General features: G+C 46.3%; 1 protein-coding gene across 2 annotated transcripts in view; it reads right to left on the bottom strand.

Moving 5' to 3' along the window:
* Positions 1-23,221, bottom strand: part of LOC144819598 (uncharacterized) — a 203,472-nt gene that overhangs the window by 83,172 nt on the left and 97,079 nt on the right. The window lies entirely within an intron of this gene.

Here is a 23,221-nt window from a genome sequence, read left to right as displayed (position 1 = left end):
GCTCGGGTGCCATGTGGCAGGCATACATGCCCTAAGGGCAGGCCTGCCTGTCACATGGCATAGGTGTGCATGCACACATGTGCATGCACACCGGAATCGGTATTTTACCATCAAATTGGATTTGATGGTAAAATACCGATTCTGTACGGCCTCTGGGACTCTGAAGAGTCCCACCTACATCTCGGTGCCTCAGAATCGGTAAATTTACAGATTTTTTATTTTACCGAATCGGTAAAATTACCGAATCGGTAATTTTACCGATTCGTTAAAATAATGCCCCCTACATACCTGTCACCCATATACCGGTCGGTAACGGCCGAAAATACCGATTTTCGGCCGTTACCGACCGACCTACATCTGGCCCTTAGTCCCCAGTTCTATGATGTCTGCTGCCACATCCTTTTTGATGTGGTAGCAGCAAATCAGTTATCAGCATGAGATCTGTCAGGTCTGCAAAGCTCCACGTCATGATATATACAAAGATTTTGAGCATTAATTGCTCAAAACTGCTAAAAGGATTTCCACCAAATTACAAAAGGCTCTCTTTCAGGACCAAGATCTAGCTCACTGCCAAATGTGGTGTAATTCTGTTCAGCGGTTTAGGCTATAGCTGTGCTTAAATTCCTATGAAAAATTTAATGTAAAAAACGCATTTTTGGACCCCCGCTTTTCTGGGCTCCCGCTTGATGGATCCTCCTTAAAGTTTCAAGGTGCAAACTAGGCAAAAAGTAGCACTTTTTTGGGAGAGTGTAGTGAAGATTCATCAAATGATGCCAAAGGGTATAAGTAACATAAACATTTCCTAAGGAAACACAATCTTAACTATAACTACCCAGTGGCAACTGTTACTGTGTCATAAATAAATAATTTTAAATATAAATACATAAATACAGTTTTACACCAAATTTGGCAGAAAGCTAGCTCCAAGTCCAGAAAGAGCCTTTTTTGAAATTTGGTGAAAATCTGTTCAGTAGTTTTGGAGTTATTAAAGAAATAAAACTATGTCTAGGGATGCATATCTTCGTAGCTCTGCGAATATCCACGGGTCCAGTTATATATTACTTTACGTTTAAAAAACATACAAATTCACTGAATAAACCAAAGGTTACCGGGATGTTATAGTTAAGTTCATGTTTACCCACTCAAAACCATTGAAATTCAGTAGTTATAGTTATATTTATATTATATTTATCTGAAGAAACTATAACTCTTGCCGTTAAGTCACTTTAGGCCATGAGCTTTAGTTACTTAACATAAGCATAACTATGAGTATAACTATAACTGGTGAATTTCTATGATTTTGTGTGGATAAAAAGTGAATCTAACCATAACATCCCCGTAACCTTAGGTTTGTTCAGTGAAAAACCTTGTTCTCAATAGTTAGATCATTCACCCAGCCCAAAGCACTCCAACCCGAAATCCCCCCTTCCCAAGATTTTTGCAACAGAATATCAGAGTACTTTGACGAAAAAATCGCCTCCATCCAAAAAAACTTCCCCCCTCCATGTACCCCTCCAGGGCCCCCCTTTTCTGACCAACTACCATCCTCAGCTGATGGACTTAAAAACTTCACCCCGTCACTCTTACTCAAACCAGAGAAGCTATCCTATTATGTAAGTCAGGTTCCCCTTCCGACCCCTGTCCCCCCAAGATCCTTCACCAACTCATAGACGTGGTGAACCCTATTATCAACGACATAGTCAACACGTCACTTAGTACCGGATCGGTCCCTCGCCTATGGAAAACGGGCTTAGTCAAACCTCTCATGAAGAAAGCCAATAAATCCCCGATAGACCTGACCAATCTCCGCCCGATCACTCTTCTCCCGGCCTTGGGAAAAATAACCGAACAATTGGTCCACAGAGAACTCAAATCCTACTTAGAAGCTCATAATATACTGCACCCGCAACAATCGGGTTTTCGTCCCAAACACTCAACCGAAACAGCTCTGATTGAATTATCAGATACAATCAAACTGCTGCAAGACCAAAGGAAGAAGGCTATCCTCATCCTTCTCGACCTCACAGCAGCATTCGACACCATATCCCACTCAATCCTGATCAATAGATTGATAGACATAGGGATTTCAGAGACTGCCCTATCATGGATTAAATCATTCCTCACTGATAGGTGCCAAACCGTCGCTCTTGGCCCCTATCAATCTAAAGAGAAAAAGGTCCCCTCAGGAGTACCCCAAGGCTCCATCCTGAGTCCCCTCCTCTTCAATATCTACCTCATCCCTCTCCTATCCCTGATTGAATCATTCGGCATACCTGTAACCTCGTATGCCGACGATACACAGTTGATTGTACCCCTTCAGGACAACTCAACCTATGCTGAGCTCAATCTCAAAAACTGTTTAACAGCGGTCTTCCACTGGATGGACACCAACCATCTTAGATGTAACTCTAGCAAAACAGAGATCCTCCCCATCGGAAAGAACACTTCCTTTTGCCCTGCCCTCTGGTGGCCGGATAACTCTGTCGCCCCTCCCCAGACCGTAACAACAGCTAGAAACCTTGGCGTACTCTTCGACTCAGATCTTTCATTCGATCAGCACGCCAGGAATGTTGCCGGCAGATGCTTTGGCATAATAAAATCTCTAAGAAAGTTTTTCGACTTTCTTCCACTAGATGCCAGGAAAACAGTAACAGTGGCTCTCGTAATCTCACGCCTTGATTACTGCAACGGCCTCCTGGCAGGGACTAAAAAGTCTACTCGGACAAAACTTCAGAGCGTTCTTCACACAGCTGCCCGTCTGGTTCTTAAACTACCCCGTAAATCATCTATCTCTGCAGCCCTTAGATCCCTGCATTGGCTTCCCCTCCATAAAAGAATACTTTTTAAAATTCTTACCATTGCTTTTCGGGCATTTAACACCACTGGCCCGAAATATCTTACCAGACGTTTCCCCCACTACATCCCGACTCGTCCCCTCCGCTCTGCCCAAGACAACCTCATGTCCCCTGCCAGGTACAACTTGAAGACGAAAGGTGGAAAAACCTTAAGCTTCCTGGCCATTAAAGCCTGGAATAGCATGCCCAAACACCTGAGGCATCAAACCCTTGAGAAACCCTTCAGACATCTCCTAAAGACTTGGATCTTCAACCTCCCCGACGACTGGACTAAAGCTGCCATCTAGCCTCCTTCAACCTCCAAAGCTGGGCTTTTAGGAATCTTAGCGCCATGATGCTCCCTCCGGAGCGAACGCTGCGCTCTAGAAATACCCCCTCAAAAATATCAGATATCAAATCTATCTATCTATCTATCTATCTATCTATCTATCTATCTATCTATCTATCTATCTATCTATCTATCTATCTATCTATCTATCTATCTATCTATCTATCTATCTATCTATCTATCTATCTATCTATACATGTATATGTGTACAAACACACACACACACATATATATCTATATATCTTTTTTTCATTTCTTATGTGCTCAGGTTTGAGTAATTACTAGTCTAATATTAAGTTACAGAGGGTTGGTTACACAGAGATATTACTCACATATATTCATTTACTATCACACTTAAGCATGTCGCAAGGTACTTAAGATATCGCTCTGACTTGTAGATATCCACTACATCCTGAAGACATCTTTGGTTAACACAAGTGATGAGTCAGGGTGATGGAGTCCAGTGACTCTGTTTTTTCTTTTATACAACTTCCTTTTCTCTGGTTCTACCACTGGCCTTCATATACCTGTGCATTTGGTCCCTAGTGGGGCTGAGAGACACAACAAAGTCCATCATTCCCATTGGATTCCAAGCACAACATTTTGAGTATCCTGACACTAGCAAGGCAGCGGCAACAGCATTTAAAAAAAAAAGTTATTGACATTTTGAAAAAGGTCAACCATACATCACAACAGGCCAGCATGTTAGCAAAATATATCAGGATTCAAGATAAATACAGTTCGTACATTACACAACAAGTTCGTATTTCCTTATATCCCACACGGCCACTTCCAATAGGAGCATAATCATTGTACATATATTTGTCCCTTGATTAATAGTAATAAGAATTACAGAGTATCACATAGAGGTTCTAGAACTCTCTAGGCACATTTGATCAAAACCATTGTTCATGGGGATTGAAGACAGGCAGCATGGCAAAAACAGGTTAAAACCAATAGCAAATCACATCGATACAAGGGTCGGAAGATCACTTGTGCGTGTTTCCTCAGTAGAATCGCGCTTTCCCCAAGCCCAGGCCAGCAATGGTTCCCAAATGTTCAGTGGTCTTGTAGTAGGGGGCATGAGCTCCCAAAAAGTGTTTAATTGTGTGTGGCTGTAGGTAACATCTGTAATCCACTCCTTAATTGAGGGCACCCTCCTCCTACCCCTATGTACTGCAACTTGACTTTTAGCAAACAGCAGAAGTGCATGTAGTTTTTGCAGCTTAGCCGGGGTGTCTTTAACATAGCCTAATATGGCCAATGTGGGGGATGGAGCAACTGACGTTCCAATGATTTGGTTCACTGATGTGAAAATTATGGACCAGAATTCAGCAATCTTTGGGCAGTCCCACTCCATATGAAGAAATGAGGCACGAGTGTACCCACAGCGCCAACAACTGTGATCTTCCCTGAGCCCCATGCAATACAGACCCACAGGCATCCCATAGAATCTATGCAAATATTTAAAGTGAATCAATCAAAGCCTGTAGTTAGGGGAAACCTCAGTAAGCTGCCCACAGCTGAAGTCCAATTGGGGCTCAGTCATAGAAGTAGGGAGCTCGTTATTCCACCACTGGGGGGCTCTAGGTTTCACCGGTGTTTGGCATGTGTGTATAGAGCCATGTAATATGTTTACGGGGAGATGGGGATCTCAACAGGTTCTCCAATGCAGGCAAAGGCGGTGAGGCCATCGGGAAATCCTAACAGAGGGTGCAACAGGCTGTAAGCAACTTATGATATAAAAATAGCTCGGCAAAGGGTACCACCTGTCCTTCAGCTGCCTTCGGGAGAGGCCTGAACATGTCTCCCGGGTACAGGTGCGCGAAAGTGTGAAGTTTCATCTTCTGTACCATTGTTTTACCAACACCATCCTGAATGCAAGGTAGAAGGGGATTCTGGTCCAGTGAGATGGAGGGGACATACAGTATCAGGATACCCGCCCTCCTGCACAACTCGTACCATGCCCAATGCAGTTACCCAGAGGTGTCTATATCTCCGGGAGGGCGTCGTGACAATTGATAAAGCGCCACCCTGAGCGAGGCAGATGCAACCGCGTCAGTCTCAACTGCCGCATGAGACTGGAAGGGCATCAGATGGACCCAATAGTGCAGGAATTGGGCCTGAGCGCAAAGCGCATAGAGGTGCATATTCGGAGCACCCAAACATCCCTGCCTCAATGGGAGCATCAACAAATCCCAGGAAATTCTGGCCTGTCCTCCCGCCCACACCAGGGAGACCAGCTGCGTCCTCAGGGAGTTAAAAAAGTGCTGCGTAAGGGGGATCAGGATGTTAACAAATAAATACAAAAACTTCGGTAAGATGACCATTTTAGCCAATGCAATCTTCCCAGCCAGGGATAACGGAAGCCTAGACCATATTTTAACCTCCTCCTCCAACCATGTTACAGCCTGCCCATAATTTAGATTCCACACCTCCTGCGTGACCCCACTTATGCATACACACAAATATTTAACCGCCTCGGCCTCCCACCTTAGAGGGAACTCAGAGGTCAACTGAGGCATGCCATCCGTCAGTGGAAATATCACAGATTTGGCCCAGTTAATGAAGATACCGGCCAGACCTCCAAAGCGGATAAATTCCTCAAAAATGGGTCCAGATTGTCCTCTGGGTTGACAATATAAAGAGTCACATCATCCAGGATACCCTTTGGGTGACAGTGTTGCGCTAAATAAGAATGCAATACATACATACATACATACATCCACATAGAGCGAAATGAGTAGACTCCTAGTGCTGAACCCTATACCTCGAGCTGTGTGATGTTGCCTGATGCGTGCAGTAAGGGGTTCCATCGCAAAATGCAAAGAAGAGAGGGGGCACCCCTGCCTGGTGCCACGCGAAATGGGAAAGGGATCCGAGAGTAAGCTGTTCACCCTGATCCGAGCGGTGGGTAGAGTGTATAACAGCCGAATGCAATTAATGAAGAGCGGGCTAAATCCCATACGGCCTGGTAAAGCAAACAAATAAGGCCACTCGGGCATACCGAATGCCTAAGTGGCGTCTAAAAAAACAGCTGCAGCATGTACATCTGGGTGTAAATAGTGCAGCACCGAGAAGACAGTCCGCAAATTGTGAGAGATGGACCTCCCGGGGATGAACCTCGACTGGTCAGGGAGTGCAACAATAGAAAGTAGAGGCTGCAACCTGTTTGCAATCAGCTTGGCAAGGATTTTAACATCCATATTTATCACTGATAATGGCCTATAGGAATCTATCTCCGTTTCTGGCTTTCCGGGTTTTAGTAGGGTCATAATTATCGCTTCCCTCATGGACGGAGGTAATATACAATCTTCTAGAGCCTCCTCATACAATGCCAACAATCGAGGTGCTAACTCTTCCACGTAGGTTTTATAAAAGGAGGTGGTCAGGCCATCAGGCCCAGGGGCCTTGTGTAGCGGTAAACTTTTTATAACCTGGGCGACGTCTTCCACAGTAAACGGGAGATCCATAAAATGTCTGTGATTCTGTTGGAACCAAACTAGTGCAAGCAAGTCAAGGAATCCACTCTTCTGTCTGTCACTGACGATCTACACATGTACCAGGACAGGGGCTTTTCAGTTATCCTGGTTCTATTAGATCTATCGGCAGCGTTCGACACCGTGTCTCATACCATCTTGACTGATCGGTTGTCGAACGCTGGCATCAAGGACAAAGCCCTTGACTGGCTGAAGAGCTTCTTATCCGATCGCACCCAGAGAGTCACCATGGGTGCGTATCGTTCAGCGGAAGTAGAGATCTCAAAAGGGGTGCCACAGGGCTCTTGTTTAAGCCCCACCCTTTTTAACATATATGTGGCACCCCTGGCAAGAGTGATGCGTAGATATGGTTTCATCCCAGTATCATACGCGGATGATACTCAACTCCTCTTCCCCTTTAAGATTCTATCCGCTGAAGTAAGAAACTCCTTCTCATCAGGTATGAAAGCAGTGGCAAACTGGATGTCCGTCAACTACCTTCAGTGTAATGTCAACAAAACTGAGGTAATGTTGTTTGGGGAAGCCAAAATTCTCTGGACTCCTGATTGGTGGCCCCAAGACCTAGGAGCAGTGCCAGAACCTAAACAGGTCGTGAAGAATCTGGGGATTCGATTTGACCAAGATCTGTCATTAAAACAACACGTTACCTACATCTCGGGTATATGTTTTCATACCATTAGCCTGTTACGCAAAGTCTTCCCTTTGCTACCTGACTCTGTCAGGAAAACTCTTGTTCAGTCTTTGGTCTTAAGTCGTATTGACTATTGTAATGGCCTGTTGCTTTCCGCCAACGAAGGCGTGTTGGCCAAGCTTCAGGTCATTCAGAACACGGCAGCTCGCCTTGTCCTCAATGCCCCCCCGAGAACAGCATCTAAGCCCCTCCTTGAGCAGCTACATTGGCTCTCAATCCGACAGAGAACTAAGTTTAAAATATGTTGTCTGATCCATAAGTGTCTAAATGGACAAGGACCCGCCTATCTTGAAAAGAAATTTACTCCCTATACTCCCATTCGATCTCTTAGGTCTAGCAACCTTCTTCTTTTAGTGGTTCCCCGTGCTAAGAAAGCAATACAGGGGAGTAAAGCGTTATCTATCATTGGGCATACCCTATGGAACAAACTTCCTCTGTCTTTGCGACAATGCAAGGAACATCTGACTTTCAGGAAACTCTTGAAAACTGTTCTGTTAAAAAATGAGATCTAGATTCCATTCCATTCTTTCCACTCAAACATAACTCCTGTTGTCACCGGACCAATAAGCGCAGAGATACTCCATCTGGAGTTGATTCGAGCGCTATACAAACCAGCAAATAAATATATAAATAAATAAATAAATAAGGAAGGGTTGCATTCCCTCGGGCCATGCTTCCTGGGTTGCAGTATGTAGGTGAGAATAAAATGTGGAGAATGCATCTAGAAATTCTGCCTGGCCTCTGATGGTGGCACCTTCTGTGGTGTGTAGTTCGTGAATAAACGGAGTGACCTAGAGGGTCGGATCATATCAGCCAACCTGCGTGCCGGTCTATTACCCTCTCCTTACCACGGCACCTCTGTGTATTTCCCCAAGAACTTAACTTCACGCTGTGCCTCTTCAGCAAAGCCTAACAATTTGGATTTCAGGAGGGCCATATTGTCGGGTTTATTAATGGAATAGAATTGCTCTTCAAGCTCTTTTATTTGAGCTTCCAGTGAGGTGATTGTACCCCTGATGGCCTTCAATACACCCGTCTGTCGGGCAATGCACTTTCCCCTGATAACTACCTTAAATGCCTCCCAGAGTGAGGCTTCAGTATCTACTGAGTCCATATTGAGAGTAAAATAATCGGTGATATCCATCCGTATTTCCTTCTTAAAGGCTTCATCTAGCAGGGCATGTGGCGGGAGAGACCAGGAGAATGCACGGGGAGATGAGCCTGGGAATGTCAGTTTCAACAGGCATGGGGTGTAGTTCGAGAGGGAACGCGGTAGGTGCAAGGCATCATAGGTCCAAGTGGCTACATCACATGAAACTAACCAGAAGTCCAACCGGGACCAAGCGCTGTGATGATCAGATATACATGTACCCTCCCTAACCAAGGGGTGTCTCCTACGCCATATGTCGAGCAAATCCCCATCAGAGATTATGGCAGTCAAGGCGGCACTAGCAGCCAGGTGTAAGGGGTGAGCCGCTCCCCTCCTATCCATGTCATCATCTAGGATAGCATTAAAATCCCCTCCCCACAAAATTGTACTGCATCCGGTCGCTCTAACCCTAGTCCAAACATCCTGAAAGAAGTTGGGGGAATCTACATTGGGGCCATATACCGCTACTATGACAATGGAAACGCCTCCCAAGATACCATGTATGAGGGTATACCGTCCTTCGGGATCCCTGCGAACTTCTCCCTCCCGCCAGTCTATGACCCGCCTGATCAACACTGTCATGACTCGAGCGTAATTAGAATATATGGAGGAGTACATGTTTCCCCACCTATTGTGCCGAAGCCTCTGGGATGGAGTGACATTGAGATGTGTCTCCTGCAATAGACACAAGTCTATATTATGTCTGGATAGATAAGCATGCACGAGTCTAGATATCCTACTGTCATTTAGCCCTCTGATGTTCCATGTAAGAAAATTTAGTGTATTAGCGTGAAAGCGTGGATATTACGCTGAAAGAAGCGATGTGCGCAGTGATAATGTGTTGTCTTCCGATTACGGACCGTGCATTCTAACCAACAAGATGCAATAAACAAGAAAACAATCCCTGCCCTCCACCCACCTCCCACTCCAACCCCCAATCAGGTTGTAGAACACCCACCCCAAAAAGAAAAACCTCAAATAACCATATAGCAATACAGGGAACCTTTCCATGGGGGTGCAGTGAAACCGGCAAACCCTCCTGTTCGCACAGGGTGGCCGGGAGTACTGCGGAGCATGCTACATGTCCATGTCACCCGTACCAAATCCGACAAGAAGAACTTATACTGTATAACCCAGGTCCAACAGCAGCTGAACATACAGATCCCTGCCAAGCCTGCATCATAGCATCTCGATCATCCAGGCTAATGAGAAATGCGATACCCATGGCAAAACCAAAGGGGATAATAGAAGGAGTGTTGAACACTGCAAGCACTCACCCCCAGTCAACTGATCTGGCTTTAACCCCATGTGTCACATCACGGAAGCCGCGGACGAGGGAGGATGCGAGGAGAACTCGAGGTTGAATGGAAGTTTCATTTACCCCTCATTCCTGATTGGCTCATGGGGCATTGTCTCCAACTCATTTCAGCCCACGAATCAGTAATACTGTTAGGGCTCTATAAACTGTAAATTAATTGCATACCACATAGGTATTAGAATATCCGTTTAATCTGTATATACACATAACACACATTGATGGCAACATTAGTGCGTGATAGAGGGATCTGACCCCGTCCTGACGAAGAGGCAGGTAGCCTCGAAACAAGTTGACACCATCAGGAGAACTAGCACATTGACAAGCTGTGTTTTACTCCGCCACACCAATTTTTAACAATATCAGCCTATGAGTAATAAAGATTTTTTTTGTTTTCAAAAGGCCAGGTATTCTTTTAACCTCACTTTTCCTATCACTTTTTGACCCTACTTACACTCACAACAATACACCTCACATAGCACTTACAATATCTGAGTGCTCCAGCGTAGTCGCTAGTCGTAGCACGCCCCGTCCCGCAGCGGGCGGGAAGACCCCGATGATGAAGCATGACACCAAGGGACCTCTTGGTGTGTGAAGGGTATTTTGACAAATACTGCGTATGCCTGTCATATCTTGGCTCACAGGAAAACCTGTTAGAGGTGGATCTTGTTGTTTGAATGTTCCTTTGTTTCCACCTGAAATTCGTGAAATTCGGTGAGGCGGTTTTCCAGGACATCTAGACAGGTCCCTTGCACCGCTACTTGGGTCTTGACCGAGTCCAATTGTGTAGTTAGGGTATCCAACTTCGTGTGGATGTTACAAAGGCTGGAGCGCATCTCCAACATAAGGGTCCGCAGGTGTTGACCATGATCCTCTGAGTGTGTTTCATGCTGACTTTCCGCTTGCAAATCCGGGCCCAATTCTGTATGTCGCGCGGCTCGCTTATTTTCAAAGGGAAGTTTTGGTTGTTTAGCATCTTGTTTGCCCATATTTGCAAAGGCAATGTAGATGTGGGATGTGCAAGGGAAGCCAGACAATTCCCAGAGGATAGCGTTACATGCGCCTCTGCTTCTTTTCTAAAGTGCCTCATGTTCACCACTTCCAGGCCGTGCAGCTCAGCAATCCACACAGACCTCCCAGTGGCCTTGTATTTCGTCTGCACGCCACCAGTGTCTTTTTCAGGGCCTCACCCATAATGAACTCTGCCCCAGAACGGCCACTCCACAACTATCAGGGCTACAGAAGCAATGTGGTATGAACGTCAATGCGTGTCATAGGCACAGTACGCACACGGCCCCCAGGAGTCACAACCAGGATTCTGCGTGCCGGCAAGTGTGATCCACGATAAGGGCAGCAGGATTCCAAGCCGCATCCAACTCCAGCCCAAATGTCACTAAACTATAAAGTGGCGGTCGTAGCATGTAGAGCACCACACACCCCTATCTCCTGGCAAAGTGTCCAAGACAGCACACACCACGGCCACCGCTGAGAGACAAAGCGGCGGTGGGGGTGACCCTCTGCAAGGGCAGCCGGCCCACACAGCCCCATCTGATCGCAAAATGGTGGTCTCAAAGCAGAGGGCACCGCGCATGACCCAAATCGCACTGCACCAATTCAGGGATCCGCAGTGAAACCGCAACTATCTTGAATGCTGGAGTGGTGGCAAGAGCAGTCGTCTGCCAGGGCCTCAGACCATCCCAGCCGCGCCCGGTCTCAGCTGCAGCTGCCTCAAAATGGCGGTCTCAATCTGTAGGGCACCGCATCCTTCTTCATCGCCCTTGTGACACACTCCACCCGACAGGGTGTGTATAACAGATTGCGCAGCGGCTCCCTTCTTCCCCGCAAGTGACGCTTGTACCTCAAGCCGCTGGTCCACTACAGGCAGGGGTACCTGAGCGCCTCCGCAGGTCTGCGGCCTAAGTCCAACCGGCTCAATTTTCAGGGCCTCCCGCCCACACGGCGACCAGGGATAAGCATCTTTCGGTCAGCCGGCGGCTCTGCAGACAGCTGCGTAGCTCAGCCCCAGAACACGGGAAAGCCATGGGAATACTACACCTGGGTCCTCGGGTGTTCCGCCGCTTGAAGGCAATATAGAGCAGATCAGCAACTTTCCATATGTCAGGATCGTGGAAGGATTAATTCCCGGGCGGCGGAGCTCACTCACAGAGCGGCCATTCCGCTGCGCGGCAAACCACGCCCCCAACGGCAACAGCAATGACAGCAATGACCACAATTGTAACCAAAGTAGTGGCAACAGCTGCCACAACAGCAGGAACCACAGATGTAACAACAAAAGTAAAAGTAGGTGTCAATAAGTTAATAACAACAACAGCTACAGTATCATTTATTCTTATCTACTGACAATGTCCTTGGGTTACATTCCAGTCCAGTGTTTTATTTTTGTTCACTGTGGCAAAACAAAATAGACAGCAAGCATTCATATGTAAATCAGCCTAGGTCCAGTTTCATTTGGAAAATTCTAGACCTGTCCGCTGTGAACATTAACATAAGCAGCCTCTGATTGTTTGGGCGTGTTGGACCCTTATCAGATAAGGCTAGAGTCCAAGGGCACAGTGAGTATGGAACCCACAGCATTAAACCCACATCTGAGTATAACTTTTGTACTTAGAGCGTCTCATTGAGTAAAAACAATAATAAGGTCTGGCTTTAATGTGCTAACATTTGTAAACATTGGCACGCACAAAAGTACATATTGTATTTGTTCTAACTGCATCTTTTTGTGGCTCCTATGTCTGTGCCCTGTTTTTTACTCCCTAACCTTTGCTTCCCATGCAGCATGAAACACACTGACACCTCACTGTATCCCATGCTCATTTGTGTATGCCTTACTGACATGCATTAGCAAATTAAAGAGATGCCCTATGACTTTACTAATGCATATTTAATATTTGCGTTGTTATATTTTTTATTTGAATATGATTTTCCCCCGCCCCCACACAGAGTTGATAGAAAACTGAAATAAAGTGTTTTGCCAGATAATGGATGCCAAGTAGTGGAAATTGTTGCGGTGCTATAGAAATGTGAATTCATAACACAGGAATAAAATAGAAAAACACTCACAAAAATATGTGCAATTTAAATACACGTGAACTGGATTCCATACTCAATGAAATGGACAGCTATGGTAAACAAATCAATGTAAAAACTATTCAATCAGATCTTACAAAATGTGTTCCTTAATGTCTCATCTTAAACCATTACTTAAGAATGGCAGCTGATCATTAATTACGAATGGTACGTGACTTGACACTAACAACTATTTTGTGAAAAGAAATATAGGGAAACTGTTCTGTAGCATTTGAAACAAAAGAAGACCGGAGTTGCTGTTAGAGAAATCTTTTAAATTGAATCCAAATAGGGTTTCTTCCCAAAACTTCTATACCCTGCATTTATTAATAAACCATTTCAAACCAGGACCCAAAAATGAAATGTCTAATATTTCTTTGTGACCCTTCATGGGCTTTTTATTTATTTGGCACTGGGAGCTATTATTTAAACTCCTTTACCATGGCATCCTGGAGAGAATATATTAATAAAGGAAATTAACCCTTTCACATAAATGTACATACACATGTTTGCCTATTACTTTGATGAAGTCCTCAAAACCAGGACTATTATTAGGTGAATCAAAGATAAAGTGCCTCAATTATACTGATGATTTAGTGGCTTTACCACCCATGAATGGAGGCTTGAAACAGAGCCTGGTCTTCCTAACCTGCATTGTAGTTTATGATCCAAAAATAGACACAGCAATACAAAATGTATGTTTTAGAAAAAATAAGAAACACTATAAGTGACACATTTTCTGATTTCTTATATGAGCCTGTAAAATATACAATTACCAGACCCTTGTACTGGGGGTGGGTGGGGGGGGAGGGACAGGGCAATGGGGGCACTGTTCCCCAACTGGGCTGATAAAACTTGTGCCCTGGGGTGTATTCTGAGATGGCTCTCGAAACTGGGCAGGTTTACCCTTCCCTAAGTTCCATCTCAGGGAAGTGAGGGAGAACTGCCCATCAGAGCTAGGTCCTCCACCCTCCCCCTCCCCATCTGCCAAAACATTCGGAGTCACCCTCAACAGTGACCTGTCAATGAAAACTCAGGTTGGCTCGGTCATCTCTAAATGCTTCTTTCAACTGCGGAAGATTAAGAAGATACACCCTTTTCTCACACAGGCTGCTTTGATCCAAGTGGTAGTTGCCACTCTCCTGTCGCACCTGGACTATGCTAACTCTGTGTATTGGGCATGCCAATCTACCTGCTCAAACGGCTGCAGATGTCCCAAAATCAGGCAGCCAGAATAATCCTTCGTCAACCTAGACAGCAGCCAGCAACCACTCTGCTGAGGAAGCTGCATTGGATCCCAATCCCTCAAAGCTGTGCTTTTAAGGTGGGCTGCCTTATATTTAAATCCCTTCACGGCAATAACCCCAAATTTATTAACAGCTTGATACTCAGGCACACTCCCTCTTGGAACCTACGCTCTGCTCACCTCTCACTCCTCACATCCGCGCATTTAATTGGGTACGACAAGGAGGCCACAGATTTGCCACACTAGCCCCCAGACTGTGGAACTCCGTCCCGCTGGAGATCCAGCCCTGCACCGACTTATTGCAATTCAGGAAGTCCCTTAAAACGTGGCTATTTGCACAAGCCTATAATTAAAGTTGCTCAATGGTAGCCTTCAGAGCCTTTCATAGCGCCATGAAACCACCCATGCTTTACAAGTCATTATTAACATTAACATTAACTGTCAAACTCTCAGGAAAGTATTGTGGGGGCAAGTGCTCAGAACACAATAGTCAAGCAACAGAAAAATGTATATATTTTTCAGTCCATTGTTTATCTTTTGATTAAAAATCGTACGTTACTCATTCAGCAAAATGAAATATTACACATGCCAAAGATGGTACAGGGGTAGGATTGCAATATCTCTTCTAGGTCCAGTAAAATGCAATTAGCTCTATAGTACCCACTTCCACGTTGCGCTCTCTCTGTGGCAAATTCCCCTCCATCTAGGATAACATAGGCAAATTACCAGTATGGAATTGATTAGGCAATGCTACTCATCATTATAAATAATCCCCTATGTAAATTCGTAGGTCAGTTCAAGAGTTCTTTAAACGCATCATGTTCAAGTTGTAAATGCTTAGCCTTCTAGCGTATTAGGCCCATTCTTTCAGTTTGTGTGGGTGCAACCCCACATTTCCGGTTCAAGCAGCGTGGTAAATCAGCGGCATGGGTCATATTTCTGGGCTTCAATGATAGAGACAGGAGACTGGGGATGGGAGACGAAAGCCTCCTATGAACACTCGGTTGAACATCGCACTTCTCTGGCATGGCCGGTGTTGAAGCCATTATGCCCATTGCAGAAGGATGCTTATCTTCAGCAGATGCAGCCTCTGTTGCCAATGCAGATGGGTGCTCATTTTTTGCATTTGTTTCTCCAAGTTGATGCAGTGGCTCATGAATAATGTACTCCTCTTAGAGGTGATGCCAGCACCAGGCCTTCGAGTTGGGGCGGAAATTCGGAGCAGCAATATGACGAGTTACTGCATAATTGCTTATACAATTGAAGGCAGGAACTGCATTAGGAGTCTGGAGGACCCCTCACACTTCGGGTCTGTACCTGCTTTGCTCGCTGTCAGTGGTCAGCTACTTCTGAATGATCCTTATGTTTGGATCAGTCAGGGTTTCTGCACTTGTAGGGCCAGGCACTCTTGTTCTGTCTTTGAGCAGGCTGGCTTCTGGCACTTTATGAAGGCCCTGTTCCCTCACGTCTGGGAGACTTACTGTTAGGCCAACACCAGCCTGGTCACGGAGCATTATTTCAAGTACTCTTTGGAGTACTGCCTTCTTTGATCAAGACGAACTTGGAACTGGAAGAAAGTGGGGTGGTTTGGATCCCATTTTTATACTAATTTTCCAGACTGAGGTTTTGACTTCAGTGTCTAAAGTCTCATAACCTGTTTTGACTACAAACAAACTACTAAGACTGGAACCTTCTCAGAGACCACACTATAGCAAAGCATTCCATCTCATTCGTCGCCTAAACCTGTTCACTGGAATGCTGTCTACAACTAATAAATGCTACTGGAACTTCTCTGCCCATGTCAAGTTGAGCCAGGACAGCTCCAAATCCCTTGTTAGAAGCTGCAGTCTGTAAAATGAAGGGCTGAGCATAGTCAGGTGCCTTTAACAAAAGGACACTGCATAGCACTGCCTTTAAGTCCTCAAAGACCTTCCAACACTTTTCAGTCCAAATCAGGCTCTCACCTGCTTCTGGGTATTGAGACCTTCCCACTCCACCAAAAAATGCTCCTCCACATCCAATGGGCAGATCTTTACTGATGCTCAAGGTAAATTAAAGAGAACTGTCCCACATGGTGCTTGGTTCCTTGATTGTTAGTTTTGCTCTGTGTATCCTAACCAACAGGTAGGGTATGCAGAAATCATGTAGCCATGAGAAAATATTGTTTACCTGGTGCTGATAAATGGCAGGCGAGGACTTGAGCAGAAAAAGCATGACCATAAAATGGTACAATCCTTCTGGCATGGAGAATAGCATCTTCTCCTTGACACTTGGTGCTCATATCATCTGCCAAAAGCCACAGGTCAGATTAAAGGTACTCAAGAAGTGAGCAATACCTAGTCTTCCCACTATATATACATATATATATATATATGGATCTTAGGCAGCACATTAGGGACTGGAAGTCCACTGTGCTGGTACTGGGGGTGCATGCACACAAGGGGCACATATCGTGCCCCCCTGTGTACACCCACAAGGAGTGATGCCTCTTGACCACCGTGCCACTGCCTGGGAAAAGGCGGTTCCCTGGGTAGTCGGCGGTGCCAGGGTGGCATGACCACCAAGGTCGTAATGTGGCAGTCAGAAGACCACCACCACCGCCCAACCACGAGTCTGGCGGTCAGAGGAATGCCAGAATCATAATGAGCCCCTAAATGTACTTAGCTTTCTCTTTTCTCTTTCATCTGTTGCAGATCATCGAGAACTCTCTCCAGGAAGCACAAGGTTCACGGAGGAAGATTTCCTGGATGCACAGGTAAGATGGGTCGGCGGGGGAAACATGGTTGATGTTTTCACTGGAACTTTGATTGCCTAGCAAAGGGTGTGGTCCAAGGAAGTGATATTTATAACCTCCTAAAATCAATGATGCCTGCCACTATCACATGGCTGTTTTTAAACCTTATGGCTTGTTCCGGATTGATTGCCATGTGCTTTCAATTTTTATTTACTGGCTTGTTCCAGAACCTTCTGGTTTGTTCCTGAACTTTCAAGTTTGTCCCTGAACCTTGTGGCTTGTTCCAGAACCTTTTGGACAGTTCCAGATAGATTGCAATGTGCTTTCACTGTAAACTTGGACGCTTGCTCACCGGGCATTCTCCAGGACCCCCACTGCCTTGCTGATTTTGGGACCGGCAACCGAGCTCCGACGCTCACGCCGAACGCCGGACTACACTTCCCAGCATCCCCGCTCGCGGCGAGGATGCCGCTGACGCGGAAACCAGGCACTAGGAGGCGCATAAAGGGGCTACTGGACCCTCATCCCGCGGGACGCGCGCTGGATGCGCCGGGAGAAGCCTGGGACATGGGCGGGGCCATCTGTGGCCGTCTGTGGCCGAAGAAGGCCGGGCCGGGCCACCTCTCTTGGCTCCTACAAAAGCGGAGGTATTTGCTACATCTAATCCTAAATTTGGTTGTTGAACAGTTGGAAGTGCTACTAATCTTTAAATCTAACTGTTATTTTTATATTTGGACCCCCAAAATCCTCAATTTTGCTTGAAATGAGTAAACGAAAAGGTGCTGCTGGCACACTAGATGACTTTATACCTTGAGCGGAGTCAGTATTGTGCCATGAGATTGAAATGACGCAGCGACGGCTTTCACTTGACCCCTCAAACCGTCCAACCTATAGACAATCTACTAACCAATTATTGGATATTGCTCCGCAACTGAACGAGGGTAGATGTTCCCAAACTGCCCAACTAAGCTTGAACAATTCTGTGTCTGAATCACCACAAAAAGAACCAGGGGTAGCTGGGATTTTTACAAGATTAAGGCCCCAAAAATTAGGAAGATCGACAAAAGGTAAATTAAAGATTACGACGAAGGAGAAAAAACTGGTTGAAAAGAAAGGGAAGTCGGCCACAATAGTGAAACCTAATAAAGGGGACAGTATCGTGAAAGACTTTGAAGAGATAGAATGTAGAACGATCGTAGTCCAAACTGACATTGATTATCATTTGAATCAAGGCAAACATGGTGGGAGGGTGGAAGGAGAAGAACGCACAATGGTGGAAATTTTCAAAAATGCTTTAGATATGATAGAGTCCCAGATAGATGAATGTTTAAATTCAAAATTGATAGCCCTTGACAGTAAAATAGATCAGTTAGACCAGATGACCACAAAATGATGTACTACTATTGAAGATGTTAAAAGGATAGTTGAGGAAGGGACTTGTCTACTATGTGAATTGGAGGCTAGATACACGGAGAGCAAAGAAGTCAAAAATGCTGTGCAAAGTTCTGTACAATCTGGTCCCACCTTGGTAAACTGTGACAGGGTGGGGAGTAGCCCAAAGGGATCGATGGATAGCAATCCCTTAAATATTATCCCTGTTCTGGCTACTAACTGTTGGGACAATACAGGGAATGATAGCACAAGGAAGATTAACCATAGTCCAAGGGGGACTGATTTGATACCTAATGCTGATATTATGAGATTACCCCCTGTGGCATGCCCATATGAACTGGTGTTATCGGGTGTCCCAGTCCTAAAAAGAGATCAGAAGGAATCATGGTTTAATCTCAGGAATAAAGTAGTTGACTGGCTTTCCAAATATAAAAGATTTGATCCACATAAGATGGGTGACATTTTGATGGTGAGAAGGGTAGGGTGGGTAGGTGTTTCACCAAAAGATACACAAGGTGACGGCATTGTGGTGAATTTTAGACAACCCCACACTGTCCCCAAGCTACTGAAAGCATATGAGGAGATACCATCTCAAAGTTCTGATATTCATACCCTACCTCTAGGTTATTTTTACAAACCAGTTGCACCAAAACCAATTCAACATTTTGGGACACTCACATTTTTAGAAACCTCAAATTGTTTTTACACATTATCCTCTCTGGAGGCGGTCGATTGACCACAAACGATGAATAAAAAAGATATAGAAGTAAATGAGAAAGTGTCACACATAGTTTGTACCCCAGAGGGAGACGTCATCTGTTATGAGGATTCTTTGGGAGGGAAACAACAAGGTGGTTGCGAAATATACTCTGTATTCCTACTTTAAGTTCATTATGCGAAACAGCGATATCTAGTGGAGCTAAAGGTGCAGACCCTATATTTAGATGTGCGTCATTTAGTGCCATAAGCTCCAATCGTATCCTTGATCTAAAAATGATATCCTGGAATATAGCGGGCTTGTGTTCAATCAATCAATCAATCAATCAATCATGGAATTTGTAAAGCGCACTACTTACCCGCAAGGGTTTCAAGGCGCTGGGGGGGGGGGGGGGGGGGAGCAGCAGCTAGTGGTCGAAGAGCCAGGTCTTGAGCAGTCTTCTGAAGGCCGGGAGGTCTGCGGTCTGTCGTAGGTGGAGGGGGAGGGCGTTCCAGGTCCTGGCGGTGGGGTGGGAGAAGGATCTGCCCCCGGAAGTGGTTCTGTGGATGCGCGGGACGGCGGCCAGGGACAGGTCGGCAGAGCGGAGTTTCCTGTTGGGTGCGTAGAAGGAGAGTCTGTTGTTGAGATAGGCTGGGCCGGTCTTGTGGAGTGTTTTTTGTGCGTGGATCATGAGTTTGAATGTGATTCTTTTGTCGATGGGGAGCCAGTGCAGGTCTCTCAGGTGCGGGGTGATGTGGTCCAGGCGTGGGACGTCTAGGATCAGGCGTGCGGAGGCGTTCTGGATTCTTTGGAGTCTGTTGATGAGTTTGGACTGGGCTCCGGCGTAGAGGGCGTTTCCGTAGTTGAGTCGGCTGCTGACGAGGGCGTGGGTGATGGTTTTTCGTGTGTCCGCCGGGATCTATCTGTAGATCTTGCGGAGCATACGGAGGGTGTGGAAGCAGGAGGAGGAGACTGTGTTGACTTGGTTGGTCATGCTGAGCTTAGAGTCGTAGATGACTCCTAGGTTGCGTGGGTGGTTGGTTGGTGACGGGGGGATCCCAGTGAAGCTGGCAACCAGGAATCGTCCCCCGCTGAGGGGTTAGGCCCAAGGATGAGGATCTCTGTCTTGTCCGTGTTCAGCTTGAGCCGGCTTGTCTCCATCCAGTCGGCGACGTCCTTCATACCCTGGTGCAGGTTGGATTTGGCAGTGAGGGGGTCCTTGGTGAGGGAGAGGATCAGCTGGGTGTCATCGGCGTAGGAGATTATGTTGAGGTCGTGTAGTCTGGCATGCGAGCGAGGGGAGCCATGTAGACGTTGAACAGTGTCGGGCTGAGGGAAGATCCCTGCGAGATGCAGCAGATGGTTTTGGTGGTTCCAGATTGGAACGGGGGGAGGCGGACTCTCTGGGTTCTGTCGGAGAGGAAGGAGGTGGTCCAATCCAGGGCCTTGTCTCGGATCCCTGCATCATAGAGGCGTGTGCGTAGTGTGTGGTGGCAGACGGTGTCGAAGGCGGCGGAGAGGTCCAGGAGGATGAGGGCTGCTGTCTCGCCGTTGTCGAGTAGGAGTCTGATGTCGTCTGTGGCGGCGATGAGGGTGGTCTCGGTGCTGTGGTTGCTGCGGAAGCCTGACTGGGAGGGGTCCAGAATGCTGTTGTCTTCTAGGTAGCGGGTGAGCTGGGTGTTGACGATCTTTTCAATGACTTTCGCTGGAAACGGAAGCAGGGAGATGGGCAGGAAGTTTTTGAGGTCACTTGGATCCGCCTTGGGTTTCTTTAGTAGGGCGTTGATCTCGGCGTGTTTCCAGCTTTCAGGGAAGGTTGTGGCTTCGAAGGAGAGGTTGATGATGTTCCACAGGCGGGGTGCGATGATTATGTCGGCTTTGTTGATGATGTGGTGGGGAAGAGGATCAGACAGGGAGCCTGAGTGGATGGTGCTCATGGTCTTGATTATATCTTCGGTGCACACGTTGGTCCATGTGGTCAGAGGGTCGTGGTTGGTGGGGCTTGGGGTGTTCGTCATGGAGGGGTCCGTAGGGTTCAACCGGGGGTTAAAGCTGTTGTGGATGTCGGTGATCTTGCGGTGGAAGAAGGCGGCGAGGGTGTCACACAGGGCTTGTGATGGCGGGATGTCGTTGGTGCCGGAATTAGGATTGGAGAGTTCTTTCACGATGTTGAAGAGCTCTTTGCTGTTGTGGGAGTTGTTGTTCAGGCGGTCTTTGAACGAGGCTCTTTTGGTGGTCCTGATGAGGTGGTGATGGATGCGGATGGCGTCTTTGTGGGCTGCGCTGTTGGCGGGTGTTCTATCGCTGAGCCAGATGTTTTCAAGTTTCCGGCAGGTACGCTTGGAGGCCAGGAGCTCCGGGGTGAACCATCTGGCTCTCTGGCTGGTGTGTCTGTCGGTGGGTTGTTTTACTGGTGCTAGGGTGTTGGCGCAGTCTTCCATCCAGAGTCTGAGGGTGCGGGGCCCCTCCTCGGGGGTCGGTGGGGCTGGTCGGTGGGTTGAGTGCGAGGTGTGTTTCCAGTAGTTTCTTGGTGACTTTGCCCCAGTGACGGGGAGGGATCTGTAGGGTACGGTGGTGTGTGACGGGTTTCTGGAAGGTGAAGTGGAAGCAGTGGTGGTTGGTCCAGGTGAGCTCGGAAGCATGGCTGAAGGCAACGTGTGGGCTGGAGGAGAAGATGGCATCGAGCGTGTGGCCGGTGATGTGGGTCGGGGTGGTGACGATCTGTTTCAATCCGAGGGTGGCGAGGTTGTCGATCAGGGTGGAGGAGTTGCTATTGTTGTTGTTTTCCAGATGGTAGTTCAGGTCGCCAAGCAGGATGTGTTCAAACAATAGAGACCCTGAATGGAACAATTACATCAATATGAGTGATATTTGCATCCTTCAGGAAACATGGGCCACTAAGACTGTACACAGGGTAGGATATAAAACCTTTCACCCACATGCAGTCCCATCAGTGAGAGGAAGGCCTTCTGGTGGCCTTATAATTTGGGTGAAGATGACCTTGAATATTGATGTCACCCAATTATGTATTGACTCGCCTGATATACTTGGAGTTAAAACAGTGACTGATGATGAAAGGGTCCTACATGTATATAATTTTTATAATAGACCATGTCCATTCCACAGGGAGTCACCAATAATAGAAAACCTGGATTCACTTGTAAATGCATTAGATCCAGGAATAAGCAAGTAGTAGGCAGTGACATGAATTGTAACTATGAACCCATTGCAGGGTTAGAAAACCTGTTAGAGGATGAAGACAGTGCCAACAAGATACCAGTATTGAACAGCAGTTGGACAGTCTCAGGCACTACCTTAGCCCTTCAAATCACAAGGGTATTGGCTGGTAATGGTATGAGGGCATGTAATGGGCGCCTACCATCGGACAGTCCCAAAGCCCCTACCTTTTTCAGAAATAAGTGCCAGAGTAAAATAGATTACATTATCCTATCATCGGACATTTGGTCGTTTGTTGTAGATATGGAGATTAGACCAAGAACAGAAAGCGACCATCGCCCACTTGAAATTAGTTTTCGTAGGAGTTTACTCCTGAGTGAGGTTGAGAATGAAAGTATATTCCATACTATCCCAGATAACATCATAGTTAGCAATAATCGTCGTACAGTTAAATGGACATATATCCTGGAACATGGGGATTTGATGGCTAATGTTTAGAGATCTTTTGCCAATAATTTTGAAACATACGATATCTCCCAAGACGAGAAAGACACATTCCTGGATTTACATACTAGGTTTTTTTAAGGAATTAATTGCTATAATGACAAAAAAAACTAAGAAGATTGATGGAGCTGGTAACTCAAAGGCAGTAGGGAACCCCTGGTTTAATAGGGAGTGTCGCAATGCAAAGCTGGGGTTAGTCCATGCTATAAAAAACAACAATAATTTAGCAGTCAAGGAGGCTAGGGCTAAATACAGGAAAACCCAAGCGAAAGCAAAATCTTCATGGGATGAAGAAATTTGGTCCAGTATGCTATCTGCTGCTAAAATGAGGGACCAAAAGTCGTTCTGGGAAATAGTGGCAAAGGGAAACAAAAAAGAAAAGGGATCTCGGGAGGTCTTCTTAGATGAGACCACCTGGGTCAATCATTTTACCAAGTTATACGATCTTCCTAAGGGGGATCAGGCTCTCCCTGATGTTAATATACTACCAAATTTTAATGAGGAGAGACAAGTCCTACATTTTGAGATCCAGGAGACCGAATGAG

This window comes from Lissotriton helveticus, chromosome 2_1 (genome assembly GCF_964261635.1).
Source record: "Lissotriton helveticus chromosome 2_1, aLisHel1.1, whole genome shotgun sequence".
NCBI classification, from domain to species: domain Eukaryota; kingdom Metazoa; phylum Chordata; class Amphibia; order Caudata; family Salamandridae; genus Lissotriton; species Lissotriton helveticus.
This window is presented reverse-complemented; position numbering and strand designations above follow the sequence as displayed.